Here is a 20,033-nt window from a genome sequence, read left to right as displayed (position 1 = left end):
AGGACACTGAGATGAAATCACAGGCGTATGTCCTCTATATAGAAAAATTGGCGACCATCTTGCATTAGCAATTTCTTCTTTTGTGGTGGCGGGGTGGAGAGGTAAGCCAGAAAATTTGCTTACAGACTTTTAAGCAGCTACTTGTTAAATGATTTTGTATTCAGGATAGAAGAATAATTTGTCATACTTAATTTTCGGTTCTTACAATTTTTTTACCATAAATCCAGACGGGGCAGATGATATTTTTCACCCACCCCCAATCGTTATTTCTTTATTTCATCCAACTGGTAACAAAACAGATTCGGACAATGAAACGTCTTATGTGAGAAATTAATAGAAATTCTACATTAGTTCCACTCTTAATTAAAATTGGTAATGTACGAGCTGAGCTATAATGATTAATTGATGGAACGAGGAAACCTTCGTTTCAAGTCTGACTGCGTCTGATGGCGAAAACGCCGTCGACTTCCTACGGTCTGGCGAATAAAGTCACGCAGACTGCACCAACACCTGTCGTAATGAAGCCGGCCAGAACTGAAGTATTAAGAGCAAATTGAATTCGGAGATTCTTTTCTAGTATTCACTTAAAACTCTCCTGCGTTCCTGTTAAAACCCTTAAGAGTAAAATATAAAATACCACAACTTCAGGCGTCTACTGCTTTGAAATTTGGTAATTAGGCATTTTTCCCCTAAGGGAAGAGAAAAGTTTGAGGGTGTTTAATAACACACAGAATAAAACATCTGTATAAAAATAAATAAATAAAGTAGCAGACAGCTGAAGAAATTTCAATAACATTTTTGCAAAACTCCACACACACACACCGTGTTCAAAGTCTGAAGTCGTAATTCAGAATAACAAATTTGTTAACCCGCTGACTGATAAAACTATTTTTTTATATTTACGACTTGAAGCTTTCGCGGCGACTATATGTAATTATACCTTCTAGGGTGACCGGACCGCGTCAGTATTGATGATGGAGGCACGAAGGTCCCCGAAACGTTGGACTACGGTCGAGCACTGACGCGAACAGTAACACGAGAATTTTTATCATATTTTCCTACATCCTGTCTGAAAGGATTTGGATAATAAGAGCTACATTACACAAATGATTGGGCCCCATTTATCTTCGAAATGTATTACAGAAAACATTCCTACAATTTGGGATGAAAAATGCGGGTAACAAAATGTAAAGTTAAACCTTTTTCCAAAATTCATTCACGAACAGCCTAACAAATATGTTTGTTGCATGCACTGTCATTATATAATATGTTCCCCACTTCCATCCCTTGAAACTTCATTGTAATACATATTTGTCTGTTCTGATCTTGCAAGGCTACACTCCAGGTGAAAAAAATATCTTCAAATACAACATGGCATAACAATGTCGATAAACAACATGCAGTCGCAATTCATTTGTTTGGATCCTTCGCTGAATGAGGCAGAAAGGAACACATTTACAGGTTGGGTATAGTTGGTTTGCATGAATATTGGTCCGCATTACGTTAGTTGTTCCCAAACTATTTTTCTGAAGGGCTTGCCGGAACACTTAATGATATTTCTGCTTGTTATTTAATATCTGTAGAGCGCTACCCTATAGACTCTAAAGATATTATTATTTATTCAGTGTTCTGTCTGACGACAGGTCCATATGAACAGGATCCTTCCATCCTTTTCTCGGACTGGGACCTGTTCATATACGTTCTTGGCAGATGATCCAGAAGTGGTTTGCCATTGCCTTCTTCTGTGTGTGAATGGAGTAATTGTTGGGATGCCACGGAGGAAAACTCCGTGTTGCCTAGACCACGGCCTTGCCCAACACAAGTTATAAATTCGGGCACGGCCGGGAATCGAACCCGAGACCCCAGGATTACAAGGCCAGCGTTCTAACCGCTAGACCACCGTGGCTCTTACTCTAAAGATAACAACAAAGAATTCGGGACTGTACTCAGTTTGTTTCACAATAATCTTCGCACTACTGTACCAATGATTTTGTGTTTTTATTAATCTCAGTTACAGTGGATACCGCCTAGTTTCAAGTACACAGGTCATACAACATATGGGTTAGTTGTATTCGCACCGAAATTCTAAAAAGGAAAATACTCTGAGAAATGTTTTAAACATAAAAGTAGCTCTTAAAATTTGAAACTGGGTGACGAACATCAGTTAAGATCTTACGTTAGATATTTTGTTGTGAGATACCACAAACTTCCAGGGAAATGTATTGAAATCGGCCACGGTCACTTCACTCCACATTATTTAAAATTAATTAATATTAGTAAATTTTAATATAAAACGCTTCGTAATTTATGCATTTGGAATATCGTAATTAAATATCGATACAATTCCACAGCCAATCAATCCATTTGCATCCTGTCCCTGCTCTGATTCCTAGGAACCGTTATGTATGTAAACCGACTGTACAGTTTCTGATTACCGCGTTATATTCCCCCGATTGCGAGGGAGTTGCATACAACCAAGCTGTTACACACGCTGCAGGTCGACCAATCACAGACCGCCAGATGCCTCTTCCGAACAATAGAAGAACGCAGAACAACGTTGACTTAACAATTGGCATTACTTCACAAACCTTAACAAAAAGAAACATTTTTAAATCACATATAACCCTAATTCCAACATAATAATATTAAAGACAGTGATGATAATGACAGCGCTCCGTTCAAATATTTGAATCCCGAGTTCGAATCTGACACAGAGACATTCACTGTGTTGTTGGGTGCTAGTGGACAACTTTGAAATGGCCGTTCCCCCATCACAGGAACCCTACCAAATGCCCGAAGTATAAACACTTTCAGAATATGACATCAATCGAAACATGCCAGAGGGCCCTGTACGTGAAATGTGAATGATGATACAGACGATGATAATGTCACGCTTTGGGACGCGTGGTCACCAAGTCAAGTTTCGGCTAGCTTAAGTTTTGCTACTTTAAAATGCGTTGGATGAAGTTACGGTCAGGTTAGGTTAGGATAGGTTGGGTAGGGTTAGGTTGGGTTATGTTGGGTTAGGTTAGGTTAGGTTAGGTTTGGTTGGGTTAGGTTGGGTTGGGTTGGGTTAGGATAGGTTGGGTAGGGTTAGGTTGGGTTATGTTGGGTTAGGTTAGGTTAGGTTAGGTTTGGTTGGGTTAGGTTAGGTTAGGTTTGGTTAGGTTAGGTTTGGTTGGGTTAGGTTAGGTTAGGTTAGGTTAAGATTGTTTAGTAGACTTTGATGGGTTATGTAACGTTTTTGAAATTTTTTTACGTTTGGGCACTTATGGCCGCATCTCGTCACGCCGTTACTGTAAGTCACGCCTAGCCACACTTTGTCACGCTTAGACACAATGTTCAAATCTTCGACATATTTTAACATTTATGGCGACCTCTCGTCACGCTTTTATAGCAGGTCACGCCTAATCACACATAATATATAATTGAAGACAATGAAGTATACAGCAGCAGAGGTAATGATGAATCGAGTGATGTCAGAAAGCGATGGTCTTTGATGAGTGGAATAATTGGGAGAGGACCGAAGAGTTGTGAAGAAGATAAAATTATCTAATACTCTCTGCAGTGTTAATTTTTCTAGTGATCTGTAGTGTAGTAAAATCGACTTTCCTGTGTCACATACCGTGGTGATATTTTATTTGGAGTGTACTGTACGCGGCCTGCTGCCGTCCCTTCCAGAAAACTTCTGGTAAGTGACTCGCTCCGAGATACCAATTCACAAAGTTCAGCGGCCAAAAATGCTGGAACGCAGTATACAGTCGGTGATGACAGATGATGTACAAACGTCACGAGAATTCTTACATTTATCGCAGGTTTTCCGAGACAAACATCTTCCCCTTGCGTGAATTCCATCTCACAATTATGGATGCAATTACACCATTAACAAAAACTGAACATTAAGAATTATGAAGGTCCTCATTTTCCACACTCCAATTACTTATTCTCCTTTCTTACTTCCTTGTTAACGTCAGCACTTTACTTACTAGGACTTCTTTTCATCACTGCATTTTGAAATTTGAAACACAGAAAGTTGGTAATGTCCGAAGACAATTTTCTAGCAACGATAATACACAACTGTTGCCAAATATTAAAACCATATTACCCTACTATAATCTATTATCTTGGGAGGCAAGAGACGTAGCTTCACACCCATTTAAAGAACAGAAACATTTTATCGCGTATTACTTTAACTAAGGTATGTAATTTAGACGGCTTTTTTACTGACTTCATGATTAAATAAACCGCCCACCACGGTATTAATATCTCGCCGAATTGTAACAAACTATTCCTACTTTAAAAATAAATACCAGTCCCTCCCATTTAATGCCGGCTGGTGGGGGGGGGGGGGAGTCGCGGAACTGAAGCCCGGTTAGTTTCGGACGTTCCACACGCAGTTGTCTTGCGAAAATTAGTCCCTTGATTATAACATGAATTTTATTTATTTAGTGTTCTGTCTGACGACAGGTCCGTATGAACAGGATCCTTCCATCCTTTTCTCGGACTGGGACCTGTTCATATACGTTCTTGGCAGATGATCCAGAAGTGGTTTGCCATTGCCTTCTTCTGTGTGTGAATGGAGTAATTGTTGGGATGCCACGGAGGAAAACTCCGTGTTGCCTAGACCACGGCCTTGCCCAACACAAGTTATAAATTCGGGCACCGCCGGGAATCGAACCCGAGACCCCCAGGATTACAAGGCCAGCGTTCTAACCGCTAGACCACCTCATCTTATTATTATTTAGTGTTCTGTCTGACGACAGGTCCATATGAACAGGATCCTTCCATCCTTTTCTCGGACTGGGACCTGTTCATATACGTTCTTGGCAGATGATCCAGAAGTGGTTTGCCATTGCCTTCTTCTGTATAACATGAATACCTGGTGTTTATAAAGTTACTATAGCTTCTCAGATATTGTTTAAATTTCCTTCTCAAATAACTGATAAAAAAAACTATAAAGATCCAGCCAAGAAATAGCCGGCCTTCTCAATGCAGTGAGAATATTTGTTGAAATTTAAATAGCATTACACGCATTAATATCCTCGGCTGAGAATGTGTTAAATAGAATTACAAATCCCGTTTCGAGGAAATATATACCAGGGTATTCTAGAAACAATATAGATATAATGGATTTGGAAATTATTTAATTTGAATTTTTATAAGCACAGGCCATTAGTAGTTGCAGCAGTGTATTAAATGCCGTCTTAAATTTTGTTAGGAAGCAAGATTTACCAGAATACTGAACAGTAAATCGCAGATTTGGTAATGATTTCAGTTTAAAATCGAACAGTACAGACTCCCATCGCCCTCGCCAAGGCAACAGCTGGACAGATCACGTGACCCCATAGGTGCAGATGTCGTTGGTACTGCTGGTTCTTCTCAAGGATAAGAAGAAGAAGATTCACCACCGGACAGCTGACGACCACCGGAAGTACATCATGCTCCTCCTGAGACGGACGTCATATGTTGCATTTGCTTCTACTGCAGAAACCAGGACTGCGGTATTCAGTCGCGATTATGTTTCTTCACTAAGCAATGATTTCTTCCAAAAAATTTTTTTTATAAATTTTGCTTCTCAAATTTTGTTTTGCCTCACAAGTTAATTCAATGGAGTATAAATTAGAGATTAATTATTTCTGTCTGGTTTTACGTGCAGTGCAAGCGAGGGGCATCTAGAGCATAGAGGCTTATTTAAATCCACCATTTATTGCTGTGAACATAACATCTGTCTGTCCGCATATAACATTTCCAAAACTACTGAATGGATTTCAACTAAATTTAGTATTGAGGAGGAATAAACTAAAAACTGTTGGGTACCTCTGGCCTGAAGACGTAAATAACCATTTCCGAAACGTCGTGGTTTCTTCGTCTTAAATAGGGACGATGGAAAAACTCCAGACAATGGATAATTTTAAATGAAAATATTACTTATGATAAAATTAAAAGCTGATTAAATGAGGGAATGTATGGTGCCATTAATTTAAGGACCTATAATCTTCAATTAATCAGCATAACAATCAAGAAACGTGTGCTGAACAGAAGCTAAAAACCAATTTACCACGCCATGAACTACATCGAGCAGCAGGAAGAGATTATCTTTCCTCATTACGGAATTCTGCACCATAACCGAACGCGTTTTCGAATCACAAATGTTGGTTTTGATCTCTCCGTATGTCTCAGCTCCCCCAAGCAGCTAGAATTATCAACTGGACATTTGTATACAGACTCTGGTTTTACAAGGAGAAGTAGTAACACTCAACACGTGGCTCGCAACCCAAAGATTCAAATGCTGATCGAAAATTGAACGTCAGTATTCCTAAATCAGGGAAATTAGATTTTTATTTAAAACACACCTGGTGATCCTACACCCCCTCCCAGGCCTTCGTACGTTCTACCTACAGAATGTTACCTGCAGACTTTATTACTCTTTCGTATATGGAACATCCCTGGTTCGAATCCCTGCCCTGAGAGAAGTCATCGTGACAGGTTTTCTGTGGCTCCCTCCGGTATTTCCGGACAGGTGCTGGATCATTACCTTCATTATGGACCCTTCATCGTTCCTTTCTGTTTCCACATCCGTTCTTTGCGTGTCAACATCTTTTACTTATAGCCAACTCTTTTACTTGTCATTATCGATACTTTTAAATAATTTCTCCACATATAGCTTCCCCTTGTTCTTCTCTATTCTTTCCAACCAATTATTCTATCTACTATCTAACGTAACGTTTATACGTAGGGAATTCATTTACAAAGTATCTCCATAATAAATCCGAAATGATAACTAAATTAATTCTCTAGGAGCAGACCTGATTTCAGGGAGAGCCGACACATGGGTGGACAAACAAACATATATACGTTCTGAAATAAAGTGCATTCATAAGATGATATAGTTGCGTCATATTTTGATACCATATATTAATTAATTATTCGGTTTTTGGTCCGTCTAATCACAATTCAAATTTAAAATTTACAATTAAGATAATTAAAATATCATTTGATGTTCCTCATCGAACAATCGATTTACATTTGGAACATCTTTTTACAACATGTTTCGGTTTCTATATAAACCATCTTCAGGTGTAAAAGTTAAAATTATAAACTTAAAACCTAAGTGCAATGAAATCAAAATGTTACTTAAGTTTAAAATCATTGTTTGCAGGTACTAATTCTGTAAGAAACAATAGAGAAAACAGTCTCGAACGGAAGTAAGAGCGAAGTTAGGTTTTATCATGTCGGTTAAGTGTTACGTGACGTCAGAGCTGACAGCTGACGTGTGTGTGTGTGTGAAATCCTAAGTCGGACAACATAAAACACCCTGACTCCGCCCTGGGGTCCTAACACACTTGTGGTCGCTCACCACACATCCTGATAGACGTATTCTGAAGAAAAGAACACTTCCTTTGAAGAGCAGGTAATTTCTAGAGACATGCCACGACGCAGAAATAACCCCTTTGGCCGATGTTCCGTTCGGCCTTTCTTGTTTTAAGACTCTGTACGCCGAGAATGGCGGGTAATGGCCACAACTTGAAAAAAATTACAAAGACAGTTCCAGTCACTTTATATTATTTAAAAATAATATAAAAATTCAGTCCTTACCAGTCCGTACCGCAAAGAAAACACAAAAATTCTCCATTACACATATCAATTGGTTAATGTTCTTTAAGGAAATAGCTCCATGGGAAAAATGCGGATTTCAGATTATCGCAGTAGGTGGTACATATATTAACCACTGTGTTTTTAAATGGTTAACTATGTTTACCGTGCGGTCCACACACTAAAAGCCGAGCAATTCTATAACGAATTGTAATTAGTGTGCCTGGGTTTTGAAGCGTGTAGCACGCGCAGTTAATAATCGGGATGACCTACCATTAGTTCCACAGACCGCACCCCTATCAGGAGAGAAATGGGACGTTATAGTAACCGTCAACCCCATTAAAGAATCTCACGATTTTATTAAATTTTATTTTCTTAGCATTTCTGCTTTAGATTCATGTTTTTAACCTTTAATTGTAGGAAGATACATATCTTTATCTGGTCATTTGGTACGCCCTAAAACACCTTCTCACGCAGAAATACTTGTTAACGGTCTGGAGGCGAAGCTCGCCTGAACAACATTTAATAATTCAATTCGTACCGCAAAGAAAACACAACATTTCACAATTACAACGATCAACTGGATAATACTGGCTTTCTGTCCTGTCATTCAGATTACTCCGTCTTCAAGCCAGAGACTGGGAACAGGACCCTCAAGTGTTAGCCACTCAAAGAAGAGGATAGGGAGCAAAGCAGTCCGAGTGTCCACGTTCAACAGATTTATTTCTGGAAACAGGCGGACTGCGCTCCGTGGAGCAATCTTAGTTGTTCCGGTGGCTGCCCACTGTCTGATTCCCCTCGCTTCCGGTCAACACCGGAATTCCGGATCGGAACACACAAGACGACGATACTAAGGAGCGAGCAATCGTCTCTGCCGTGGTACTACCAGGTACGGCACACGCCCTGCAGCACATCAATTCTAGCTTACTTAACGAAGGTGTTTCGACTACTTAAGTCTGAGATCTATGATGAAGAATGACACGATGGTTATGAATAGTGAATGGGAAGGATCTGAGAAAACCAAATAAGCACCTGAAGACCTGAGATTCTTATAGCCGAGAAGATTTCGATGGTGGTATTCTCGACTGCGGCGTCCTGTGTACTTGTACGTGGGTACCAACGTTTCGGAGTAATACACTGACTCCATCTTCATGGCTGAAGAAAATAATTCTTAACAACAGAAAATTTCTCGACCAGCAAGTCAACTTCTTGGTGTTAAGCTAGGTTGAAGTATAAACATTATTCTCTTATTGATCGCGTGTCTTTTTATTTATTATCTGACGGGTGTTTGAACTAGAAACTAATTCCACCAGGCTTCTGATGTACAGCCTACAAACTTTCATTTAAATTCCTTCGGTACTTTAAGACATGAAACATGCGGAAAGTAGTAACATACAGGAAGGAAAATTCTAATACAAAATTCCTCTTTCCATCCATCTTTAAACAGAGCGAAACCAAAGGTCTACATATGTTTCATAATGTTAACAAATTTTTAGTTTCCAATAGCAACCATATGATACACAGCCCTGCTCTTCAACGGATGACATGACGCCCAGTTCCAGCCCCTTACAGACAGACCACCCCCTCAACACAATACCAGCAGAAATTTTTAAATGTTTATGGAAAAGTGGCATCAAGAGATCGAATCTTAAAACTTATTTGTAATCGGGCCGAAAGCGGTCGTTGGTTGGTTTGGGGAATTATAAACACAAGCCACTGACGTCAGCCGTCGACTTCCCCCATAGCACAATTATAATTCCTTTGGAAAATACCGACTCTCGAAATTGGAGGATGATTGTCCACACTCTCGATGCAGACAGTGACATGCGACGTTTTGCGTCTGACAGACACATTTTCTAACGAGCACCAACTGTGACTTAAGATAAGCGAGAGACTCACAAATGGCGAGAAGGAATCAAATTACCAAATTGTACCATCTCTCAGCACCTTGCTGCTGCTCCGAAATTTTGTCTCGGGGTGGCTTTATGAGAAGTCACTACTACCATCTCATGGCCGGTCTGTAATTTCACTTATTAAAGACGCCACAGCTGTAACGACATGAAGAAATGGACAGACGGAGCAGGTTAGCTCAGAACATGCCGCACCTGATTACATGTGGCCACTGCCATTCATTCCAGACTGGACTCGCACAGAACCTGCCGCCTCGAGCGAACAGAAATTCCGAAGCAGCCCCCTCCCACCCACCAACACTTAAAATAGCTTAAATCTTCCCCCCCCCCCAGACTTCATTAACATTAATAACACAAAATTCTCACACACTTTCCGAAGATATTCATTTTTAGAAAACTCTAATTGAAGCTTACGATACAAAGATGATGGAGACGGCAAGGACCTCTGCAACGTCGGTAAGCTTCTACGAGACTACACGACGCAACATCACAGGAGACATATTCGTCGTCAAAAGAACCTAACCTCGCGCCTAATATTTTCTTAATGAGCAGTTTTCTCCATTATCTTTGTCAGTTCTTCTCCCTCGGATGCAGACACTGTCCTCAGCATCCTGGTACCATCCTCCCCGATTATTTTCTTCCCTCAAAGCTTAACACATCAACATTAAAACGCTTTCCTCCCACGCACGTGATACGGCTAAGGCTTTACCGTCATCAGTTTCCGTAAATGAGGTTCACTTTTAAACCGATCGTAAAAATAACATCAAATGTAATTTTAGGGGGGTATAAAATTACTTCAGTAGCTTCAAGTGTTGGGGCTGGAAGAGACATGAAACTGAACTACAGTACATCAGCATGAGAGCAAGGGATGTTATTTTTAAACATTTGGTTATATACTGAACCAGTATATACATAATAGGATAGGGATGTTTTGAGGGTGGTAAGTAAGCAACTCCCAACCCATATTTCAAACAAGCAGTCTTTAGAAAAACAACATGCCTCATTGATGATAGCAGTTAAAAATACTCTGAGCACGAAACACACCACGCTCTCTCTTGAGAGGAGTTCTGGAAATTTATGATCATGACACTACTGTGTAGGCTTGCCACTTGAAATTGTGAGTGTCCATTAAACGATTGCTTGTGTGGCTTCAGTTTCGCGACTGAACATCCCGTGCACATCGTATTTCGATTCGTGTCTTCGAAAACAACTCAGCATCTTCTAGACCTGGCAATTATCAGAATCATGTTGGTCATACTATGTCAGATTTGAGTTTCGCACAAAGTTGAGGACGATAATGTTGGTCTTCTGGGTCGTAAGACCGTGTATACTCGTTGTTAGATACAACGATTCGGAGAAACATACTGTGTCCATCTTCAGGGCTGAAGTGGAAATACTGGGAAGTGGAGAGATTTATACAGGGTCAGAGAAGATGGAGGAAGTATGTTCCTCCGAAACGTTATTATCTACCTACAGGTCCACATGACGTCAAAGCCCAGAGTATGAAGTTCGTTGTCTGCTGCCCATAAAGAATAAATAGTGGAGTGGGAAAGAATACGGCATTCAAAATATAATATTTCGATTATTTGCGATTAAAAACAAATAATATTCCAGAAGGAGTTAATAGCACGTTAATTGAAAGAGAACTTGCTGGCAATCAGTTTATAATATTTTATCTTCCTCTACGCTATGCTTAACGTTAAACTACACAAATAATAATTTATTTAATATATTATATGGGTTTGAAACTTGGTCAAACATCTTTATAGAAACAGGATATTTTTTTTAAAAATGCTACGAAGCTATAAGGGACTGGAATTGTCAGGAGGATTATAATTTGTACTCTACATTAAATAAGAGAGCGAAAGACAAAGAAGGGAAGGAAAGAAAAAGGAAACATGAAAGAGAAAACAAAAGACAGAAAGAAGGAGGGGAAAATAAAAAAAAAACTGTAATTGCTCAGGAGACCGTGACGAATGAAATGTTACCCTTTTCTGATTATTAAGATCTGACAGGAGTGATAAGGATTTTGGACGGACAACTTCTGCAACAGTGGAGACCCCTAGGTTCAGTAATTGCCTGGCAATCAGGGACCAGCAAATCTTGTCACCTTGCGCTTAACTACTTCATGAAGGCCAACAGGAAAATTATTCTGGTGGTATTCCTCATTTCAGTTAAGTGCAGTGAAGTATCTACCCGGCTCTCAGTGCAAAACGGGTATACAGGACACTGCGCTAACACCACAGACAAATCCACTTACGAAGATGGCTGTCTGCTTGGGTGTTGCGTCGAAAACGTAGTCTTACAGAAACTGACCTGCGTTTCAGAGGTGCTTACTGCCTCCATAATCAGGGCGACGATAGGAAAGGCGAAAAGATGCCGTTTCAGAAATAAAATAACGAAAATGTTTTGGCCATAAGAGGGGAGAAGTAACAGGGAGTGGAGAGAAATTCATATTAAGGAGCTTCACCACGTTCATCCCTCATTTTAATATTTATATTGTTCAGGCGATTAGAAAGAGGAAATATATGTTGGAGGGAACATGTAGCACGTTTGGGGAGGAAAAATACATTCACGAACATGTCTAAGGATTAACGTTCTCAGAATTAATTTTGAATCAATCGACGAAAACTGAAGAATACTGAAGAGAAAGTAAGCCATTACCATTTTGCCTGAATAACTCCCACACTCGCAAACGTGGATTTGGCAACGTCGCGTCTGGTAGCGTCGTTAATGTCTGCCTGGGCTCAAAATAGCGAACGGCAATGTTTCTGTTATACATTTTAGTGGGTCGAATTTTATTTTTAAACAAATACACATTCAATTACTGTGTTACATTCTACAGGACCGCGTCCTTGTAAAGTCGCTATTAAGTCCCGATCGATCAATCAATCAATCAATTACTGCGTCTTGAAGGTGACTCTCGCCCACACCCGACGCCTGGCACCTGTTCTGCTTCTCGGCCGATCAGACGACGCCGTTAGGCAATGTCTATTTGGCACGAAGCGCCGTTTTAACGACGCCCTCAGCTACAGTCCTATTGACACCAAATCAAAAAAAATTCCCATTGTCTGAAGTAGCGTCAGCGAGACGAGGCAGAAAAATTTTACATGATGGCATTTCTTTTACGATGCTCATATAACCTCAGTCCGTACAGCGCCAAAAGATAAATTATTAATTAATGAACTGCAAAGGATATGTGAAGGAAGTGTTCTTGACCTAATTAAAGGTAACACCTCGAAATTTATCTGGAGGGCTTGGGGAAAATTGTAAGAAAGCTTAGCCTCTGAACTATGTTTCAGGGCCGATATCTGATCCCAGGACCTCTTGAATATGATGCACGAATGCTAACCACTCGTCCGCGACGATCGGTGGCATATCATAAAGAAACTCAGATGAATCAGAGGTATGACAACAAATAACATCGCCGAGGTCCAGAACGTTACAGCTAAAGCAATCAGTTTGGTGTGAGAACACACGGATTTTATAGTGCGGTACTGATTTTGAAGGACTGAGGAAATTCAGAGGAACATGATGGAAAATATCAATTACACGGTTATCACTCAGTTCCACACAGCAGAGAGTCACGTATACTTGTCATCTGCCCCGAAACACGAAATCGATCGCTTTGCTCAAGGCACGTAATGGGTTGAAACTTCCGGCAGCAAGTCATACACTCCTACCACAAAAATGTTGCATTTCTCGCTTGCCGCCGAGAGCGCTTCGGCGTCCCCACGACCGACACAGAAAAACTGCTTTGTCACAACGGTTAAGACCAAACATTTACACACGAATTCTGCTTTAGGCTGGACGGGCATTAAAAAGTAGGCCGATCTTGTTGGACGCTACACCAATAGGAATATCTAAAAGAGATCTGGGTTTCTGACGGCGGTCGACTGTGTCCTACTGGTTTATAGTCTCGTAGGAGGAACATATCACCTTCTTCTTCAGGGTTCCTCCTTAACCATGGTGCGTCAAAATCTACATGTGACTTATCTAGTGACAAACAAGTACACCGACAAAACAGAGTAATAGAGCGACTAACCACCTATATAATTAATTAACTAAGTAACCACAGAGATTAATTAGATTACATTATATTACTATAAAATCGAGTTTATTGGTTAATCGGTTGATTGATTGACTGTTAGTTTATTTTAAAACTCTATGCCAACCACAGAGAAGCAGAAATGAATTGTAATAATATCATAAATTATAAATAAGTAAGAACTTCTGACACTTGTAGAATAATAATGTTCATTAAAATGTTCACAAAAGCCTGACATTTTATCTCGTCTTGAGCCAGTTAAATCCAGTTTGCACCGTTTCTCCAATGTTAATTTTCGTACCACATTTGCCCACTTTAACAGAAGGCCCTCCTTTTTTTTTTTTTTCAAGTTTGAAGTGTATGCATATTTCATACGTGCTACATATCCTGCCCATCTCACCCTCTTCAAGAGTACATATTATAAAGTTCTTCATTATGAAATTTTCTCCATTTCTTGTGAATTTTTTTTCAGTCTTAGGTCCAAATGTTCCTTTCACTACGTCGTCATCAAACACCCATCTCATGTTAACAATTTGCAGAAAGGCTAACAGCCATTTCGAAACTTTCCCTTTCGGGTAAATATTTTGGAATGCTCTGAGACGAGAGTCAATGGCAGGTCTGGAGAGAGGACAAGTTTAAACTTGTCTGCTGTACCGGGATGCTGCATAACTAGGAGATGTGCGTGAGAAAAACAAAACCAGAGAAACAGACGCGGGAATAATAAGACGAAAAACATAACTTCCGATGAGTCAGTTACTGCTTTCACACGCCGCCAGTCTGCGCTGCTTCAGAAAGGAAGAAGACATAAAGAAAGGATGAATGGATGGATAAAGGAAAAGAAAAACAGAGAGACAAGAATAAGAAGAGAATAAAGAAGAACACAGGAAAATATAAATTTAACAAAGATATAATCAAAAGAATTAAGAAAGCCAGAGAAGGAGAAAAATAACATAACGAATAACTAAAGTGAAACAAACAAACAAACAAAGGCAACAGACGTCTGTCGTAAGTTAAATATGCAACAGGATTAAGAAAGCCATAACTGCTAACTGCCACAGTTGATACATCAACATTTCAGCATGTCGAAGCTGGATTTAAAATTCCTAGTAGTTTTTTATTTGTGTGACCGCGCCACCATTCTTTCCGACAAGTCATAACGAAGCGTTTTTAAATACTCGCTGTCGCGGGTCTATAAGTAGTTCCAAGTCGCGCAGAATCTGTTTCCAAAGGTACATGAGCTGCGCTCTCTTTTTTCCGTCCATCTTCCTCGGTAAGCGTCGATAGTTGATGCAGCAACAAACAAAACGCTCCTGCTTGTAAGCACCTCAAGGATTAGCCGCAATCTTTTACAAAAGACAGAAATCTAACCTCTCCCACGCGTGCTATATGATCGGCCCACTGCACCCTCCTTAATTAATTATCGTGGGGACAGGTGGCAGGCTCTTGTAAACACGGTAATTAACTTTCGTGTTCCATAAAAGGCGCGGATTTTCTGAACTATAAAACGCCTCTGCTCGAGTAGACAGTCAATATCATTTTGGTAATTATACAAAGTGTCATAGTTACGATGTTCTCGGTTTCTCTCTGTTAGCTCCAGTTACCCCACTGAGCACGTTGTTATGAAGTTGAAATTTGTTCCTAAAGAGTGAGAGATCAAGCTTCACACTCACACAGAAAGATCTCTAAAAAAAAAAATTTGCGTTCTTAGATAGTTTATTCTGCAGGGAGCTGTTTTATCGACCTGGTCTATGCGTCAGAATGTGTTGTCACGTGGGTGTTTCTTATGTAGATGGACTCGAACCCCAGAACGTGATGTTCACGGGCTACCAACTACATCAACCACCAAATTAAAGAGGGAGAGAGAGAGAGAGAGAGAGAGAGAGAAAGACTGTCTTTACCACGCACGAAGAAACTCAGATCCACCAACCATGGAGTCCACCAGGAGGAACGAGAACAAAAGCACATCACAAACCGCGACTGAAAATCGTGGTATCAGTGCAACAGTGACATCAGGCAACCGAAATGAACCCGATGCAGTTGTGAATAGAAGGTTCGTGGCCAAAAGATTAGCACTTCTGCTTCGTACACTGGAGGGCCCGAGTTAAAATATTGTTCATATACCAATTATGGGAGGAAGTATTTCGTCCTAGCCTAACAATTTCGCACCCTTCAAGTCAGTCAGTGGTTTCAAAGTCCATTAATGTATTTTCATTGCAAGATTTTTATTTTGCAACGCACATGGAAGAAATTATAAATGTGTATGAATTTCACGTGGAAAACCTGAAGGAGACAAGAGACCACTCGAAACGCAATAGGCGTAGGTCTAGATGGAAGGATAATATTAAAATGAATCTTAAATAAATAGGTCGTTAAATTTGATTACATTAATCTAATTCAGGATACTGACAAGTGTTAATCTGTCGTCAATACGGTAATGGAAAATTTGGGTGTTTTAAAAGTAGGGAAATTATTCACTAGCTGAGCGACTAATAGCTTCCCAAGAAATTCCTCCTTAGGAACAATTTCTTAAAGGAGATTAAATTAAATTTATAAATAGCGTCCGCCTCCTACAAGGAGGGGGACCTTGGCTCAATAAAGAATTTGAAGTTTCTGAAAGGGTGTAATGGGACGACGATGACAAACTACAGCGCCTCTTCAATTTTATAGACCCACGAATAAGGCTTCGGGCCCACAGGGGCATAGGACCATCGGCCGCCTTCCATTGCTTACTGCGACAGTGAATTACACTTAGTCCAGTGTTTAACTGAGGCACTAATACATAATAGTAGATACTATTGGATAATTTTCCTATTTGCGTCCAAGTTAGCAAGTGAATTCATTGGTGGGACAATACGCACGTGCTACGACCATGATTGGCCAAGGGGAGGAGTTCTTATAGTTTTGGTTTTATTTGTTATCCAGAAGATACACTTTGAGACCATCAGTCAACCGTGAATGAGTTTGTAACACACAAGCGTATTGCTCATTCTTCAAAGGAGCGAAACAAGAATAATAAGGGAAGACGTAAATAAATTACGTTCAATATATTTCGTTCACAAAAATATGCCATATAACCTTGAGGAAGAGACGTGACTAGGTTAGGTTTGCTTTAATTACATCGGGATTATTGTCGTAATTTCAAGTGAACGTCGGTTTGAAAGTAAGTTCAAGAGGAAATTATTTATTCCCAGAAAACTGTGCACAGTCGTCTTACAGCGAATCGTTCCTAGAAGAATTTCCCATTCATCACCATACAGAATACTCCAAAAGAAAGTTTGTCTTAGACAAATGCTTCCAAATATTCTCATTTCAGGGAGAAAGTTTCTCAGAAATTTTTGAAGCGTCTTTGATACCACAAATTATCGGCAAGAAGCTTTAAACTTACAGATCGAAATTTAAAAACTCAAATTTTATAATCGCAGCTATCTACATGGAGGAGAGTCTGCAGTCTGTTTACTAGTAAAGCGATTTCTCTCACCCTTTCCAGAAGAGTTTGCCGCCGATACATATTCTTCTTCTTCTTTTTAATTTTTAGTTCTTACGATGGAAAAAAAAAATCTAAATTTAAAACTCAAATCGATAAAGATTCCAAGATTGTCTGGGCACACAACGATAATAAATAAATCCTTGGTAATTATCTTTAAATCAGATATAGTCGGCTCGTAAGATCGAAATAAGTGTTAAGCCCATGTATCAAAACAACATAAAGGAAATAACAAAACAGGACAAAAAGCAGTGATAATTATGCCACTCAAAGGTATGAATGAATATGTAAGAAGAGTGACAGAAAGTGTGAAGAAATACAATGAATTCGCTTCAGACATAAATTAACCCGTTCACTTTAAGACATCAAAACATTATAAGAGGTTAAAATAACTGAGCGTGGTACTTACAGGCTGTTCTGGGCCGTCTTCGGTCCATCTTCTCCGAGGTCTAGCAATCTCCTTCTCTATCCACAAACCTACAAACAAACAAATCAGACGTAAATACACAAGAATGGTTTCTTCGTATTATACACGTTGTATAACACAATCAGTAAGACGTAAAGTGTATGAACACACACAAACTTAGATAAACCATTTGGATAGAATGAAAGATGAAAGATATTCAGACAAATCCAGCATCAACTTCTGAACCAAAAGCACATGGAAACCTAGGTGGATCTAGAAAATACGAAGCGAATCAGACTTCGCGAATGCTGGTATATCACGTTGGAATAAGCCACGACTTACACCATTTAAATGCACAGTCAGTGTAGTAACCTCTACAACAGAAAAAACGTCGTACCTCTGAAACGTCGTCAAACTTCTACCAGACTATACGACGCTAAAACCCAGAAGACTGCCATCTTTGAAATAATGTCGTTCAATGACTTTAGAATCTGTCAATTAGCACCAATCACGTGTCCGTCTTATTCGTTAAAAAGTAAGATATCAAAGAAGCAAGAATCTGGATTTTTAGTCAATCAACTTTCGAAGCAACTTGTATGAGAATGCTTAATAAAAACATATCATAAATTCCTGTGGCAGATCATTCGTCAAGGCATATGTCCAATTTCAGTTGCAAATCTGTTAACTGTATGATTCAGTCAAAGAACCAGACGCTTTCCGATACACACATCCGACCTTCGCCATTGGTTATCTATCGATACAGCAGAAACAAATTCTTATCTTGTGGAATTATCGCCTATCCTGTCTGTTGACATAAAGGATATTTTTACAAGTTCGTTTTCTCTGTCTGCTTTGAGAGTGCGCGGTCTGCCACCGAGTTATTTTGGGACGTGTTTTTTGAGTTCTCTTACGTAACACTGAAATGAAATGTTAGGATTGCCTGTTCATTTATCTCCTGCGTAACCTCGGAATTCTCATACACTACACACCGTCCCTGAGAAAGGAGTCTGATCCCTAAATAAATTAACAACTCTACAGAAATTATGATGTACACGAGAACACTGGACACTGGCGTGATAAACACAAAGGGAGAAAATACATAATGAGAACTTTTGTAATTTGTGTAGATGTTGGTCTTCTGGATCGTAATGCCGTGTAGACGTTTCGGAGAAACATACTGCCCCCATCTTCAGTTCGCACGGCGCTACATCCCAGAAGACGTCCATCTTCACAGTGATATGACTTTGACGAATAAGGCCTACATATTCTCATTTCCAAATGGCGTTCTTTGTTAAATCTCTTTGGCTCTGGTGTTGACACAAAATTACTTTGGCACAGCCAATCATATTGCATGTATTACACTCCATACAGACATGAAATATTTCTCCATGTGTTTAATTACAAATTCAGCTCATCGCAAAGAATTTTTAATAAAAATGTCATATCTTAATAAGGCCCATATGTTATGTACATATTTTATCATCGCCCTCTCTTCTTTAACAAATTAAACGTTTAAATTTGTCTTACGCAAAATGCGAGTTATATTTGGACGATACGGACACAAATCAAATTCACAGCACAACTTTTCATGTTTAATCACTAAGAATGATAGATGAACAGTTGGAAATTTATCTTTATGTGATTTTACGAGTCAAATTAATTAAATTCTATTTCTGGGCCGAACAAGGACACATTTTAAATTTATTCAAAACCTTACACTTCTTTTCATCACATCGCTGGATGCGTCTGCTTCACTCCCTGACAGACCTCCGCCACTCTGCGTCTCACAGCTGAGTATTTGTCGCCAGACTTAACGATGATCTCTAGTGACTTACCCTGCTTAAAGGAGTTAAGCGCTTTGACACTACGCCAGGCAGAAATTCAAATCCTTTGCACCAAGTAATGTCAGTAACAGAATCAAAGAGACACATTCAAATGAGTGTATAAGATGATCGTTTGTTATGTTGTGTTCCTTCTGTAGTGTGGGACACAGGCAGTCTCTTCATGTTGAAATATGCCCACTAGATACACATGCCCACATTTATCTTCACACCATGAATCACTCTTAAGAATGATTCTGACCAATCTGCTCTCAACTGCCTGCGTTTTTCAAACCAGGAGTTAATATCTGAAGCTGGCCTACAAGCGACGCTATTTACGTCCTGGTGATTAGCACCGCCGCGCTAACCCTCCTCTTATCCTACTTTCGTCTGTAAGATCCATAGCGTGGTTTATGTATCCTATATCCGAATGCATACAAAATCAGCTGACGAATCTTCATGAAATTAGGTATGTAATTACGTTACTGAAACAGAACCAAAGTTTCTTCCTCCTTAATTAACTAACTAGCTAACTAACTCATGAATCACAATCCTTTTTTGAGAAACTAACAGTAGCTCAGTTAGTAGAAAATTTCGTACGTTTTATGAAACTCGAAAGTTCATTACCGTATACACAACAGCCAGTCACTGGTACCTATCCTGAGCCAGATGAATCCGGTCAACAACCAACCAATTTCTATGAAATACATTTTAATATTATTCCGAGTGTCCTCTTCCTTCTAGGCTTCCCAACCAAATTTATAAACAAGAC

The 20,033-nt window shown here is 39.6% G+C and overlaps 1 protein-coding gene across 1 annotated transcript in view; it reads right to left on the bottom strand.

The window, feature by feature from the left end:
• The window catches only part of Delta (neurogenic locus protein delta), a 159,178-nt gene that overhangs the window by 111,631 nt on the left and 27,514 nt on the right, over positions 1 to 20,033 (bottom strand). The window contains exon 2 of the mRNA XM_087347573.1: positions 17,445 to 17,512. The gene's annotated coding sequence lies outside the window, so the exon portion shown is untranslated. The remainder of the gene's footprint in view (positions 1 to 17,444; positions 17,513 to 20,033) is intronic.

This window comes from Zootermopsis nevadensis, unplaced genomic scaffold, assembly GCF_977971745.1.
Source record: "Zootermopsis nevadensis isolate Lab colony 2312 unplaced genomic scaffold, Znev_1.0 Znev_ptg000012l, whole genome shotgun sequence".
Taxonomy (NCBI): Eukaryota; Metazoa; Arthropoda; class Insecta; order Blattodea; family Termopsidae; genus Zootermopsis; species Zootermopsis nevadensis.
This window is presented reverse-complemented; position numbering and strand designations above follow the sequence as displayed.